Below are 12,648 nucleotides of genomic sequence, written 5' to 3' on the forward strand. Positions count from 1 at the left end.
AAAAGAAAAGAAAATGGGCCAGGCATGGTGGCGCACACCTTTAATCTCAGCACTCAGGAGGCAGCGGCAGGCAGATCGCTGTGAGTTTGAGGCCAGCCTGGTCTACAAAGAGAGTCCAGGACAGCCAAGGCTACACAGAGAAACCCTGTTTCAAAACAACAACAACAACAAGAAAGTGAAAGGGCCAGGCATGGTGGCGCACGCCTTTAATCCCAGCATTTGGGAGGCAGAGGCAGGCAGATCACTGTGAGTTTGAGGCCAGCCTGGTCTACAAAGCGAGTCCAGGACAGTCAGGGCTACACAGAGAAACCTTGTCTCGGGAAAAAGAAAAAAGGCAAACATACTTCAAACTTTATTACATCTATTTCTTTCTCTTTTCTTCTTCTTCTTCCTCCTCCTCCTCCTCCTTCTCTTCCTCTTCCTGACAATGCTAATAATAATAAGAACAAGAATAAGAAGGAGAAGTAGTAATGTTTCTATGGACTTCTAGAACTGTTTTCCAGGGGGTTCGCCACACTCCTTTTGCTCCTAAATAACTATTTGGGTTTTCTACCCCACTTCAGACCATTTAGTTCCTGAATAAAAGACACAGGGGCCTTTTAGATTTATAATAAGCTTTAAGACACAATATCTGGACAGGTTTCAACCCTCCAAGCTATTTTGCTATTTCCCGGTTACACACCCCAAGGTACCTGCCATAATCGTTCCTGCCTGGGCTGCTCTGCTCCATCAGGACAGCCCTCATGGCCAGGTGCTCATGGTCTGTGCTGCCCCGTGGTGACTTCCTTCTCTCCTGCTTCCTCCCCTGCCTCTCTCTCCATCATGGTCCCTATCTGACTCCAAGCCCAGGAACCTAAGATCCACCTACTTCTCTTCTGCCCAGTTACAGGCCTCTAGCTATTTTATTAACCGACCAACTTTAAATTGGGGAGCAAGGTTTACACAACACCACTTGGTGTACGTGAGAATGTGCTCATCTGGACTGAAACCAGACCTCGGGGGTCAGAATTTAGCATTCGAACATGTAGCACCAGACCAAAACCCAACATGAAGGGTCAAGGAACTCCTAGAAAAGGTACCCCAAATATGAGAGGAGTGGCCAAGGGAAGAGGGGCAAGAGGGGACAGCTCAGTTAATAGGCAGCTGTGAAAGGAGCAAGCCCACTAAGATAGCTTGCAGAGGCCCCCCCTCAGGCCCATCCTGACCCTGCTGCTGAGACCTCCACCTGGTCCCTTTGGTAGCCTGGGAGGCCCCAGTATAAATCAAATTTCTTCCCCAGCAAACATCCATCCTCACCCTCCAGGCTTTGGCTATTTGGCCTCAGTTTTCATATCTGCAAAGTGGGGACATACCTTCTTCTCGTTGTCTTCCTGACAGGTGGCTATGGAGGCAGGGTGGCAGAGCGAAGGTCGTCCACAGCCTGGGGAGAAGGATCCATGAAGGCATTGAGGATGCAGGGTTGGCACAGCAGTGTTGTTATGCATGTCCAGCCTGCTTCCCTGAGCAAGGATGAACACTGAGAGGCCCCGCCCCTCCCCCAGCATCCAAAATAAGCCCCTGGAATGCTCCCCAGAAAGCACACAGGGCTGGAGGTCTCCTGTCTACAATGAAGGCATCCCAACCTAGGACCCCAGAAAACCTGTGTCCATCACATCCTCACAGTGTCCCTGTTTCCTCAGGACTGTACTTCCTGCTTGCATGAGGTGGCCAGTCTTTGTGGGGTACGGGCAGTGCTGCAAAAGCCCGTGTGTGTGGCGGTGTGTTCTGCTCAGCCAGTCAGTCCTTGCTGCCAACACCTCCCACTCGTGCATGCCCAGGCGCTGTAGGCAGTACGGCATCCAGTTGCCATACGAAGACCTCCAGGAGGCCTTAGACTCCAGGCTTTGTGGCTCAGTGGCCAGGAGCTGCCAATTGGAGAAGGAGGGCTTATGTGTGTGTGTGTGGGGGGGGGGGGACTAGTGCACATGTATCCGTCTGACTTGCCTCCTGGGGGGGGGGGACTAGTGCACATGTATCCGTCTGACTTGCCTCCTGTGGGGGGGGCGACTAGTGCACATGTATCTGTCTGACTTGCCTCCTGTGGGGGGGGGGACTAGTGCACATGTATCCGTCTGACTTGCCTCCTGTGGGGGGGTGGCTAGTGCACATGTATCCGTCTGACTTGCCTCCTGTGGGGGGGGGACTAGTGCACATGTATCCGTCTGACTTGCCTCCTGTGTGGGGGGGGACTAGTGCACATGTATCCGTCTGACTTGCCTCCTGTGGGGGGGACTAGTGCACATGTATCCTCTGACTTGCCTCCTGTGGGGGGGGACTAGTGCACATGTATCCATCTGACTTGCCTCCTGTGGGGGGGGGACTAGTGCACATGTATCCGTCTGACTTGCCTCCTGTGGGGGGGGGACTAATGCACATGTATCCGTCTGACTTGCCTCCTGTGGGGGGGGGACTAGTGCACATGTATCCGTCTGACTTGCCTCCTGTGGGGGGGGGACTAGTGCACATGTATCCGTCTGACTTGCCTCCTGTGGGGGGGGGACTAGTGCACATGTATCCGTCTGACTTGCCTCCTGTGTGTGGGGGGGGACTAGTGCACATGTATCCGTCTGACTTGCCTCCTGTGGGGGGGGGGACTAGTGCACATGTATCCGTCTGACTTGCCTCCTGTGGGGGGGGGACTAGTGCACATGTATCCGTCTGACTTGCCTCCTGTGGGGGGGACTAGTGCACATGTATCCGTCTGACTTGCCTCCTGTGTGGGGGGGGACTAGTGCACATGTATCTGTCTGACTTGCCTCCTGGGGGGGGGACTAGTGCACATGTATCCATCTGACTTGCCTCCTGTGGGAGGGGGGGACTAGTGCACATGTATCCGTCTGACTTGCCTCCTGTGGGGGGGGGACTAGTGCACATGTATCCGTCTGACTTGCCTCCTGTGGGGGGGGGGGACTAGTGCACATGTATCCGTCTGACTTGCCTCCTGTGGGGGGGGGGACTAGTGCACATGTATCTGTCTGACTTGCCTCCTGGGGGGGGGGACTAGTGCACATGTATCCGTCTGACTTGCCTCCTGGGGGGGGGACTAGTGCACATGTATCTGTCTGACTTGCCTCCTGTGGGGGGGGACTAGTGCACATGTATCTGTCTGACTTGCCTCCTGTGGGGGGGACTAGTGCACATGTATCCGTCTGACTTGCCTCCTGTGGGGGGGGGGGGACTAGTGCACATGTATCCGTCTGACTTGCCTCCTGGGGGGGGGACTAGTGCACATGTATCCGTCTGACTTGCCTCCTGTGGGGGGGGCTAGTGCACATGTATCCGTCTGACTTGCCTCCTGTGTGGGGGGGGACTAGTGCACATGTATCCGTCTGACTTGCCTCCTGTGTGGGGGGGGACTAGTGCACATGTATCCGTCTGACTTGCCTCCTGTGTGGGGGGGGACTAGTGCACATGTATCCGTCTGACTTGCCTCCTGGGGGGGGACTAGTGCACATGTATCCGTCTGACTTGCCTCCTGGGGGGGGGACTAGTGCACATGTATCCGTCTGACTTGCCTCTGTGGGGGGCCTGCGCCGACTTGTTGCCTCCTGTGGGGGGGGGGACTAGTGCACATGTATCCGTCTGACTTGCCTCCTGTGGGGGGGACTAGTGCACATGTATCTGTCTGACTTGCCTCCTGGGGGGGGGGACTAGTGCACATGTATCCGTCTGACTTGCCTCCTTTCTTTTCCCACTGATTGCCAAGATCCAGCCATGCAGGCTCTGAGGGTCCTGCAGGCCTTTATCTTATTGCCCAGCGCCTGATAGTCCACCACACTCCAGCTTCTCCTTTCTTCCCTTTCCTGTCCCTTCCCACTCCTCTTCTCAGCACCCTCCCCTTCTGAGTCTCAACAGCTTTGTTCTGGAGCCAGGGTGACCTTGGTTATTCATCAGGAGGGCACTGCCTGCTCCTAGGACTTACTCCTTAGATTATCAGCTGGCTTCCACATCTCTCCCCAAACTCAAACAATTCCATAGTGAGATCAAATGAGGGCATCCTTTTTTTTTTTTTTTTTTTTTTGGTTTTGGTTTTTCGAGACAGGGTTTCTCTGTGTAGCCTTGGCTGTCCTGGACTCCCTTTGCAGACCAGGCTGGCCTTGAACTCACAGCGAGCCACCTGCCTCTGCCTCCCCAGTGCTGGGATTAAAGGCGTGTGCCACCATGCCCAGCTGAGGGCATCCTCTTAACCACTCTCTACCATTACTCCTTTGAGGCAGGGCCCCTCCCTGACACTGGAGCTTGTGTTTTTCAGCTAGGCTGACAGCTGAGAAGCCCCAGCAATCTTTCCCCACTTTGCTAGGGTTGCTGGCCTGTTGTAGAAGTTTTGGTTTATGATATGTAAACATGTTTTTTGTTTTGTTTTGTTTTAATCCCAGGTGTGGGATATGAGGGCCGCTCCAGTTTGTCCACAGCTGATAACTGCCTTGCCATGAGAGGGCTCATGATCTTTGTCAGCTGGGAACTGCCTCGTGTGGGGGTGTGGTCTTTGCCACTGAGAATAAATGCCAGACCCAGAGAGAGCCTGGAGGCTCCGATAAAGCAGAAGGCTGCTGGTGCTTCTCCCTGCTGCCCCTGGCTGCTGTTGCTGCAGTTTGATGAGATGAAGTTGGAGACATCCGGAAACAAGGATTGGACTTGCCTTAAGGGACCCAACAACTCTAACCAGCAGGAAGCAGCTAAGGACAACTACTTCCCTTTCCCCACTAACCTTTCTCTCCTACCTGGTGTTGGGGTGTTGCGCACACACACAGCCTGCTCAGGTCACCTTGCTTCATTCACTCTCATAGTCTGCCCCCCTTTCTGCCATCTGGTACGTCTGCCCCCAGCTAGCTGGCTTCCAGGTAGCTGGATCTGGGTAAGAGTCCCATCATGTTATGAGAAAGGCCAGCTTTCTGTGCCCAACCCGTCTGTTCAAACACTGCGCTATGCAGACAGACTGCCCTCCCGTCAGTTGGGAACTTCGGATGTGTGAGGCAGAGGGTGCCCACATGACCAGCCCTGAGTGCAAACCCCGGGTTCTCAGTCTACTGATTGCCCTGGCGGTCAGCAGCTGATCTCTGGAGGAGTCGTGTGTGGGCTGGGTGACTGCCCTGGAGAAGATGCCCAGAATATGTCCCTGGGTCTCTTTGTGCTAACTGAGCGCTCACCATAAGGTAAGTATCACTTTATGCTGAGCCCTAAGAGCCTCCTGGCAGCTTGTGGGACCTCACTGGTCAAAGTTTCTCTAAATTAACATCGCTTCCTCCCTCTGTGCCCACTTGGCACGCTCTGGACAATGCTGCCCACCCTCTGCCTCACCAGGCCTGCTGTTGTGCATGGAGGAAGTGCACAATAGATGTTTGTGAATGAAGAGCAGAAGTCTGTTTCTGGCTGACTCAAAACGGCCACATCTCTTCTCTTTTGGCCTGATGAGCTTGAAGAAGCAGCCAGAGGCCTGCACTCACTCCTCCCGGGCAAGCTCCAGCAGGCACCGAGAGCCATGTTGTGCCCACATATGGCCACAAGAGGCCGCCCTGCACCGCCTGCAGCAGAAAGCTGAGCGGTAGAGACTTCTCTCAGAAAGCATAATGGCTGAGGCATAGCTGAAGAATTAACCTATGGAGGTCAGAGCTCCTGGGGGATGCAAGATGGGCCTACTTTTACTTAACATCATGAACTTCTCTTCTGCCACAGGGGGCCCAGCTGGGTCCAGCTCACCTGGATCATGTGAAGGTGGCACTGGTGTCCCATGTCATGGGCTTCCTATGGCGCCTGCCCTGCAAGGCCCGGGGTTTCAGGCCTTAGAGCTAGGGTGCCAGGAACCTTGGCCCTAGGGAGAGGTGAAGGCACCAAGCTATGTGTCTTGCAAGCCAGGCTGGGGAGCTGCTGTTATCTAGGGCAATGGGGGATTTTGGGTCTGGGGGGTTATATGCCCGCACCCGTCAGTAGGCTCAGGGTACAAGTGAGGACTGTGTGAAGAGGCTGCTGCCCTCCTGTGCCTGTGCCATGGCTTGCAGCCCAGCTCCATTTTCAGCTAGTAGGGGCAGGTTCTTACTGGCCTGGCTTTCTTGCTTCTGACCCCCACCCCTGCCCCCAGACCCTCAAAGCTGGGGGAAGGAGCCTGAGTTCTCAGTCCTTAATCAGTGGCCTGCCACCTTGTAAGACTCGCTGCCCACTGCTCCAGGCTGCTTTCTCCTGTTCATGAGTCTCATCCAGCCTATCATGCCTGTGTGCACTCCCTACTCACAGCATCTTGACTGAAAACCTGGGACCCTCCTCACTTCCCTAGGGCCCTCTAAACCTCCCCTCACCAATGAAGTGATTCATGTATACAGCCCCTGGGGCCAGTGCTTCCTGGGAGGCCACCCCTCCTCCATGCTCCCTGGCATCTCGGACATGGAGCTTCCTGCTCATGTCAGCTGGGTTTGTAGTTAATGCTCTGGCTGTTTCATGACAGGAATGGCTTATGCCAACCTCTCCAGGGCCCAGCAGCACATGTGGCTTTTAACAAAGTGGGATAGAGGAAGAAGAAAGAGGGTATATGGGATAGAGGGACTTCATGGGGTCCAGAGAGCCTGAGGAAGCAGCTGTGGCCCTATTCTGAACATTGGGTTCACTCAGATAGGAGGCAGAGCGCTGGTCCCTGGCCAGGCACATGGATCACTGCAGCCTGTCTGCTGGGCTGTGTCTGCATAGGAACTGGACTTTGTGGCCAGGAATCCCGGTCAACCTCACAGATGCTGACCCACCAGACATGTGGCCGGCGTAGCAGGTTGTGCACCCCTTCCTGTGAAGGAGCAACCCTGTGTTTGACATTCCAGGTTCCTCTAGTGTTTATCTGCGAGTTCAAGGACCTCTATGCCTCCTACAACCCATTGATTGAGCAACAGCTGTGTACGTCGCCTCAAGCCTGCCAAGGGTCCATACGCAGCAGAAGGTTCCTTTGCTTCTGCGGGTACTCCAGACCTGAAGGCTTCAAATCCAGGAGATGCTGTCCTCAGTGTGGTCAGGGAGGACTCCAGAAGTTTCACAGAGGGCTCCTGCTGGGAATGTGAGCCTGTCCTGCCCAGCACTCCTAGCTGCCAGCTCTCCTTCAGGAGTCCCCTTCTGAGTCCATGTACTCAGACCACCCACCAATGTATACCTCCATCCCTCCATCCACTTATCCCTTCACCCACCTGCCCATCCATCCCTCCATCCACTTATCCCTTCACCCACCTGCCCATCCATCCCTCCATCCCTCCATCCACTTATCCCTTCACCCACCTGCCCATCCATCCCTCCGTCCCTCCACTTACCCATCCCATCCATCCCATCCATCCCTCCATCCCTCCATCCTCCTTCCATCTATCTATGCTTCCACCTGTCTAACCCAGTCATCATTCTTTTTTAAAAAATATTTTATTTTACATGCATTGATGTTTTGCCTGCATGTATGTCTGTGAAGATGTCAGATCTTGGAGTTACAGACAGTTGTGAGCTGCCATGTGGGTGCTGGGAATTGAACCCCAGTCCCCTCAAAGAATAGTCAGTGCTCTTAACTGCTGAGCCATCTCTCCAGCCTCCCAATGATCATTCTTTTATTCACTTGCTCATTAGTCACATGCATGTTTATTTTTTATTTTTACTTTCGATTTCTCAAGAGTTTTTCTGTGTATCCCTGTCTGTTCTGGAACTCTATAGACCAGGCTGGCCTCGAACTCAGAGATCCACCTGCCTCTGCCTCCAGAGTGCTGGGATCAAAGGTATGAGCCACCACTACCAGCAGCCTGTTTGTTTGAGACAGGGAGGGGATCAGGCTTTAGCCCAGGCTGGCCAGGAAATTGCTATGTAACCTAGGCTGGCCTCAGATTGCTGACAATCCTCCTGCTTAAACTTCCTAAGGGCTGGGATAACAAGTGTGAGGAACCACACCTGGCTTGCACATGCACTGTGGTGTGCGTGGAGCCCTGGGCCGCAGCACTGCTCAGTTACAGAGTAACCAAGGTGCAGCAGGTGCTGATACCATGGCGGAAGACAAGGCACGGGGGATGCGGTGTGAAACTCTGTCTCGAAAAACCAAAACCCAAACCACAGCAGAATGACTAGACAGGTGTCAGCACTGTAGGGGACGGTAGAGCGGGGCCTGGAACACTCTTGCTGTCTCCCTGAGCTCCCAGCCCACAGTGAGAACCCCACTCTGAGCCTGCTCCACACTGGTGTGTCACAAGATGTCTGTGAGTTATTTCTTCCATGAGGCTTCTTGGCCTGCTTCGCTAGGCTGTCCTGAGGCTAGGAGGACACATAGCAGGAGTGCTTGCCACCCTGGTCAGTGGCAAAGCCCCCACACGGGCACACACGCTGTGGGAGCCTGTTTCAACTTGAGATGAGGGCCCAGGGTCTGGTCCCAGCTGCATGTAATCTCTGTCACTGGCCAATGGTGTGCATTGGTCACCCTGCATTTCCTGATTTAACTTTGTAGGACTTAGATGGTAAAAGAACAGTAAGCGTGGCCATCTTGCCCCACTCAGCCCAGCCTTCCAGACCCCCCCCCCCCAATGCTTTGTTCTGTGTAAGAAATGGAGCCCGAGGCTCCACATACCAGCCCTGCCCCACATGCATGAGGCCCAGCAATGTGGACATCCTTGGACTTTCTCAGCCAACTCTCTGGGCCCCACAGGCCCTGGAGCAGGAGGGCCATCCTTATCCTGCAGATGACATGAGGACACAGAGGTGGGAGGAGCTGGCTCGAGCTGGCAACAGCCACCTGAGCAGTTTTGAGCTGGGCTCTGGGGCTCTGCCCTGTTGCCACTGGGCCTGAGTCTTCACTTCTGAGAGAGACGTGTCGGTAGCAGAGTGGACAGAACCACCAAACCAGACCCAGCACATCTGTGCACCCGAGAGTCTAGTGGTCTTATTATTAACAATATGAACCTTGTGCCTCCGTGGCTTGCTCTCTCCCCACCCCCACCATCTTTCTAAGGATTGAAGAAGCAGCTGGCAGTGGGAGGTAGTTGCTTTAAATACAAGATGAGGAGACAAAGGGAAAATAGAACAGGGGGGTGGTTTGTGGCTATACCAACCACCCACCTCCAAACTTGGGGCAAAGATTTAGGGTCCCAAGCTACCAGTCAGCCATCATTAGCCGCTCTGTGTCCCCAAGGCTCTTGAGGAAGTGAGCTCTGCTGTGCAGTCAGGCTCTCCTGCTGGAGTAGGACAGTCCTGGCTTGGACCAGGACTCCTCCACCAGAGGAGACACTTCCTGCCCAGCTGGAAGGTTGGCCAGGGGAAGCAGGAAGTAGGTTGAGCTCCTGGGGTTTCTCTGCCCACTTCCAAGACAACATGAAATATTTACTAGAAGATTCTCTGTAGGCCCCACGAACTTCCAAGGCTGTGCCCCTCTGGCTACCCACCCTCCTTGGTTGCCATGGAGCCCTCTACCTCACTGGGCCAGTCCCTGAGTACCCTCCACTCGCCCTGGAGCCTATGGTCCTTGGTTTTTGTGGTCTTTGTGGCACTACGATGCTGTTCTCTCAGCTGACGAGGAACCCTCACTTCTCTCCCAGGTGGAGTACTGGCATTCAGCTTCCACCTGTGTGTAACAAGGCAAGACTCTTACCCTGCAAGACTCGGATTCAGGGTTCCTGTACCCCAGATGGCAGCGGAGAGCCACAGTGTGGGGGCGTGTGCCTTCTCAGAGGGCAGCAGTAGCTAAGCAATAGGCGAGCCAAAGCCGTGCCTTCATGTGGAGCCCCTCAGCAGGACAGAGGTAAGGAGAAGGGCTGAGAATGCAGCAGCGCTGGGAGGGAGGGCCAGGAGCCTGGCCACCTGGGCCTAGCTGGAGCTGTTTCCTGGTGGCCTCTTGGCTTAACTATTCATCCTCCGAACACTGGTTTCTCTACTTGCAAATGAGGGCGGTTCCTACCTCAAAGGTCTGCTAAGGATTACATGTCACAAGGGAGGAAAGCCAGGGGCTGCCAAATGGGGGACTTTCACAGAATACCTTCCCCCAGAAAATGCTAAGGTGCAGTCGGGTGTGACCTCTTCAGGGAGCCTCCCAGCCTTCCTCGCCTTCTCCTAGGCAGTGAGTTGTCCTTCCCTGAGCCCCACCTTCTTTTCCCAGCAAGTGACTTGCTCAGCACACTGGTCTTAGTTCCCAGGTCTATGCCCCGCTTGCCTGGCCACTGGCCCCTGGCAGTTGTGTCCCTCTCTTCTTCAGCTGTAGGATACCCCAAGGGGACATGCTGGGGGGCCATGGCTGGCATGGACCTCAGAACACAGAGCTCCTGGGGTCAAGAAAAGAATCCCCTGGGGACATACCCTGGAAATGTATGCCACAGACTTTTAAAAGAAGAGGTCTCAGTCAGCTGGCCAGAACAGGCCTTTAAGGACTAGACTGGGGCCAGGTGGTGGTGGCGGCGGCGCATGCCTTTAGTGCCAGCACTTAGGAGGTAGAAGCAGGCAGATCACTGAGTTCAAGGCTATTGGTTCTCAATAGCTATAGGGTGGCGCACAACCATCCATTCTAGGGGATCTGACCGCATCTGACACACATACAAACATGTAGGCAAAACACCCATATACAGATAGAATAAAATAAATATCTAAAAAGAAAAATGAAGAAAGAAATAGGCCTGAAAAGAACTTGCCAGAGACTCCTGTCAAAACAGAAGCATCCTTAAAATGGTAGAAGGAACTGTGTGTGGTGGCACAATACAGTGCTTGGGAGGTAGACGCAGGAGGGAGCTCAAAGCCAGACTGTGCTACAAGAGACAAACAAACAAAAACAAATAATAGGGCCGACAAGACGGCTGAGTGGGTGAAGGCGCTTGCCACTAAGCCTGACCTGAGTTTTGTCCCTGGGACCCACAAGGTCAAAGGACAGAACTCACTTCTACAGTTGCTCCCTGAATAATGCCACACTCCTCACCCCTTCCATATACACACACATGATACACCTATGTTCTCCTTCCCACACATATGCACAACACACACACACACACACACACACACACACATACACACAGTAAAAAAGTAATGAATAGTTGAAAGAAGTAGATAAGGGGCCGGAGAGATGGCTCAGAGGTTAAGAGCACTGGCTGTTCTTCTGAAGGTCCTGAGTTCAATTTCCAGCAACCACATGGTGGCTTATAACCATCTATAATGAGATCTGGTGCCCTCTTCTGGCGTGCAGGCATATATGCAGTCAGAATACCGTATACATAATAAACTTTTTAAAAAGGATGGAAATCTGGCAGTGATTAAGATGAGAACAGTAAAGTGTGTTTGAAGGCTGCTAGCATTGAGAGGTGAAACTGGGAAACTGGATAGAGATCATGACACTGGTGTTCTTGCTATTTAATAGAATTAGGGAGATGGTTCAGTAGTTAAAAGCATTTGCTTTTTAGCTTCCACTTCAGGCAGCTCAGACCCACATGTAATTCCAGCTGTAGGGGAACTGATGCCCTCTTCTGGACTTTGCTGGCAACTGCACTCACACGCTCATATTTCCACACAAAGGCATACACATGTGCACGTAATTAAAAATAAAGTAGCCAGGTGTGGCAGTGTAAGCCTTTAATCTCAGCACTCAGAAAGGCAAAGGCAGGAGGTTTGCTGTGAGTTCAAGGCCAGCTTAGTCTACAAAGCAAGTCCAGGGCTACACAGAGAAACTTTGTCTTAAAAAACTAAAAGTAAATGAATACAGTATTTTTTTTTTTTTCCGAGACAGGGTTTCTCTGTATAGCCTTAACTGTCCTGAACTCACTTTGTAGACCAGGCTGACAAAATTTTTTAAACTAAAAAGAAAGTAAATCTTTAAAAGGTCCCTGTGACCCAGCTATACAACCATGGGGGAAATCTATCTCTGAGCCAGAAGTACAATGGTGTGCGCACGCAACATGTAAGCTGTTGGAATAGTCTATAAGAAAGCCTGACAAGGCACCTGGGCAGTCCAGGCACCCACGAGCAGAGGCAGCTTCCTCAAGGACAGCACACTCCTTCTGGAAAAACTCGTGGCAGACACAACTGCATCACCTTACACAGTTCTAAAGGTTGGACTCATCATCCTGTAGCTTTGGGCTTCTGACTTCTGCTAATGGAACCAGAGCGATTCCTGTTTCCAACTGCTGCATCCACTGAACCTGCTACAGTCCTAGGAGCCGAGGGCTTTGCTAGCTGTTGATGTTGTGCACAAATGTTCGGAGGGAGGGAAACAAACACACCCAATGGCAGGAGGGAGGGAAACACACCCAATGGCAATGACCGAGTGCAGCTGGCAGGAAATGGATTGTTTTGTTTTGTTTTTCGAGACAGGGTTTCTCTGTGTAACAGCCCTGGCTGTCCTAGACTCATTTTGTAGACCAGGCTGGCCTCCAACTCACCTCACAGAAATCACCTGCCACTGCCTCCCTCCACACCCGGCTGAAAGGGATCTTTTTAATGGTTTATCTCTGCTTCATTCAAACTGGCAATTGCTTTTTACAAATTTATTTTTTATTTTATGTGCATTGATGTTTAGCCTGCATATATATCTCTGTGAGGGTGTCAGGGCTTCGAGTTACAGAGAGTTGTAAGCTGCATGTGGGTGCTGGGAATTGAATCTGGGTCCTCTGGAGGACCTGTCAGTACTCTTAACCACTGAGCCATCCC

The sequence above is a fragment of the Acomys russatus genome, chromosome 17 (genome assembly GCF_903995435.1).
Source record: "Acomys russatus chromosome 17, mAcoRus1.1, whole genome shotgun sequence".
Taxonomy (NCBI): domain Eukaryota; kingdom Metazoa; phylum Chordata; class Mammalia; order Rodentia; family Muridae; genus Acomys; species Acomys russatus.